The 3,882-nt window shown below is 41.2% G+C and overlaps 1 pseudogene; it reads left to right on the forward strand.

Moving 5' to 3' along the window:
* Nucleotides 1-2,368: 2,368 nt before the first annotated feature.
* On the forward strand, nucleotides 2,369-3,134 carry LOC147447912 (uncharacterized; annotated as a pseudogene).
* The last annotated feature ends 748 nt before the right edge of the window (nucleotides 3,135-3,882 follow it).

Genomic DNA, 3,882 nt, shown 5'->3' on the forward strand with positions numbered 1-3,882 from the left:
TTGAGTCTGTCCCTCATGGGAATTCAATTACTTGTGCAACCAATGCCTCGTATCTGGTTCAGGGAGTTGGAAAGATTGTGCTTATAGTTCTTTCACAGTTGTTTATTCACTTTATGTACCTTGGATGAAGAAGAATTTTTGTCTGTATCTACACTTGCTAGACTTGGTATTGTAGTAAAATTTGTGGATGATAGATGTACAATACATGATCTCAATTTCGGTGATGAAATTGTTGCATCTGGCATTTTATGCCATGGACTGTATAAGCTCACTTTGTATGACAAATGTGGGAAAATTTTTGCAAATGCAGTTGTGGATTCAAAGGCTATTTCATATGCAAAAATTTGGCATGCACGTTTCAATCATCTGAATTTTGCCAGTTTGTTGCGTTTGCAGAAATCTGATATGGTTGCTTCTTTGCCGCCTCTTGAAACACATGTCAAACATGTTTGTGAAGGCTGTATTTTGGGTAAGATGCAGAATTCTAAGTTTCCAAACGATGGTTCAATTAGGGCCACATGCAAGTTGCAGCTTGTGCATAATGATGTTTGTGGACCCATGCAAACTCCGTCCTTGGGAAATTACCTTTACCTCGTGACTTTCATTGATGATTACTCCAGGCATGCATGGGTATTTCCGCTTAAAGCGAAGTCCAAAGTTTTTATGTGCTTCAAACAATTTCTGGCTATGGCTGAAAATGTCTCGAAATGTACTATAGACACCCTTCGTTCCGATTGAGGGGAGAAATATATGTCTCATGAATTTAATGCATTTCTAGCTAGTTGTGGGATAAAACACCAATGTACAGTGCCTTATATGCCTCAGCAAAATGGTGTTGCTAAGAGGAAAAATAGGTCACTTATGAAAATGGCACGATGTATGGTCAAAAGTCAAGCTTTACCACATTCGTTTTTGCTTGAGGTCATCATGTGTGCCACTTATGTAGTAAACAGATGTCCTACAAAAGCTTTGCAGTCTTTTACTCCATATGAAGCATGGCATGATAGAAAGCCTTCTATTGAGCACATGCATTTTTTGGCTGTTTGGCATATGCTTTGATGTCACAAACACAATGCAAAAAATTGGATGATAAGGCTGTCAAATGTATTTTGTTGATTATAGTGCTGAAAGAAAAGGTTACAGGTTGTATCACCCGCAAACAAAGTGTATCTTGGTCTCAAGGATATTGTGTTTATGGAAGATTCTATTCAGCCCTTGCTGTCATGTACTAGAGATAGTAATGTCAGCTCACAGGACATTTATGACACTTTGTTGCCTCTTTTTAGTGGTGGAAGTTTGAATGTAAATTCCAACGAGGAAAATGTACAGCCTATGGGGGTTTGTGAAAATGTTACAAATCAGCCTATTACTAATGTAGATGTACATGATGTACTTGATGATGAAAGGGCTGAAAATGAGCAGGCTAGAGGTATGCCAAAATGGCTGGTGCATACATTGCGTGATAGTAAATTGGATGCACCTTTGTCTAGTCGTACACGTTTAGGCTCTCGCCATGCATCTTATGCATCAGACTGTTATGCTTTGGCTGTGTCTTGCTTACATGATGTTGAGGAACCTCTGTCTTTTGATGAAGCACATAATTCAAAAAATGGCTACCATGCAACCCGAATATGATGCACTTATAGAAAATGACACATGGACTTTATGTGATTTGCCTTCTGGCAAAAAGACCATTGATACGACGTGGGTTTACAAGTTGAGATGCAAGCCGAATGGTGAGATTGATCGATATAAGGCTCGACTTGTTGCATATGTAAAGCGTGAGGGTGATGTACCTCTCATTGTGGTTCTTTATGTAGATGATTTGCTATTGTACTAATAGAGAGACATAATGCTAAATTTAAGGCTGATTTGAATGCTACTTTCAAGATAAAAGATTTTGGGGTTTTGCATCATTACTTGGGTATATAACTTAAGCAGTGTGATGGTGGTATTGCCTTGTGTCAGAAAAGTTACATAGAGACATTGCTATGTAAGTTTGGAATTGAGGATTGCAATCCTATTGCCACTCCCATGGAAACAGGTTTGAAATTGAGTCTTCATGATGCTGGTGATCTTGCATATGTCACTCCTTTACCAAAATATTGTGGTGGATGCCTCATTTATGTATGCAACACGAGGCCGGATATTCAGTTTGCAGTCTCACAGGTTAGTAGATTTATGCATACAGATGGCACCATAGTAGTGGCATACCTTCATTTGGAGCTTCTTTGAGTCAAGGCATGGAAAGGGAGAGCACAAAGGTGCAGGCACTTGTGTAAAGCGCGCTCTTCGGTGATATCATCTTCGGAGTGACAGTGATTGATTTAAAGATGCTAGACAGGTTGTGGAGTGGTGCTCACAACACATGGCATATGACTCATCTTCAGGTAGTGGATGCTCAGTGAGGAGGTTCTTTTGGTGTGTGCATAGCCAAGATATTGATCTCACTAGCTGAAACTGTGACACTATAGCATGTACGCATCAGTTGTACAACATTCAAAGCACCACAACGAGGGTTCCCACCATCTTTACTAGGCACCACTCATGCTTCTGTGATGCCTGCGTACATGGTGAGTAGGCAGATTGCACCATGGCAGAGTGGGCTGATAGGTGGACACTACAACCTCTTTCACCATCACAAGGTATGTTCACATCGAGTAGCTCCATTGATAGCGAAACCACACAGTCCTCAGATGATGCTGATACTCTCACAAATTACTTGCAGAGGGAGATGATTTTGTAGTTATTGCTGAGGAGGGGAATGCAAAGAAAGTTGAATACTATATTCTTAGGTGCACCAAGGCAAAGTATGTGCTTCAGGAATCCACCGTGGATAATAATGGTGAGGCATATGATGCTCACAATATGGTTGTTTCAAGGCACTATTTCCAGTAGGTCCATGAATGCGGACACTACATCCATTTTGTATATATGAGTGGCCGAAGGTGGCCATACACTACTCCCATCTTATCCTTACTGTGAAGCTAAGGCTAGAGAGTATTGTTAGCAAGAAGAAAGGGAGCACCCCTCGCTGGCGTTTGGGTCTGGATGAGCACGAGAGCATCATGGAGACAGTCCGCAGTAGAGAAGGAGTTGAAAACGTTGCAGATGATACTGGAGATGATTCTTGAGATGATATTTGTGATAATGAGTGCTAGCAATGCCCCCCTACATTTGTGCTATTTATCATTCCACCTTTCGGCCCTTTTGATCATTTCTATTCTTGTATACTCTGGTTCATTCATATTCTATATTATGGTGTTGTACTTTCCCTCATTCATTTGATGTTCATTTTTGAAATTACCATTCATAGCTAGTTATTTTGGTTTACCATTGATCTACTTTTATTTAAGGTTCATGGTCTTACGTTGCCATCTATACTATCATTAGCGGGACGAGTGCAAATTTGTTGTAAGACACCCTACACAATCAAAACGGATTGCGATGGCCATGAAACTTTGCAGGGGTAGGGATTTGTGTGCTTTACCCACCTCTGCATAGTTTTGGGGCCATTTGCTATGCTCCCGTTCGTCCAAGATGGAACACTTGCCAATTTTTTTGCTTTGGGCTCTCCAGGGGCCCAATGGTAAAAAACTAGCGATTGTGCCGCCCTAGACCATTGAGATGGATGTGAAGACGTTTGGTGGAGGCACAACCTCAAAAAAGTTATGGCAGCTGTTGACAGAGTTAAAGCAGGGAGGTCTGCTAGAGTATGCCACTTACGAATCCAAGTTTGTGGATTTGTGGGAGTGATGGGTTGCCTCACTGGATGAAGGTGAAGGAGCACCTAATTTCCTAAAGAAGGACCGTTTCATTGCAGGTTTTTGGTCGCCGCTTAAAAAGAAGTGAAGGGGAGATTCCATGCAACGTATGAGTTGG

This window comes from Adiantum capillus-veneris, chromosome 11 (assembly GCF_014529385.1).
Source record: "Adiantum capillus-veneris isolate H3 chromosome 11, ASM1452938v2, whole genome shotgun sequence".
NCBI lineage: Eukaryota > Viridiplantae > Streptophyta > Polypodiopsida > Polypodiales > Pteridaceae > Adiantum > Adiantum capillus-veneris.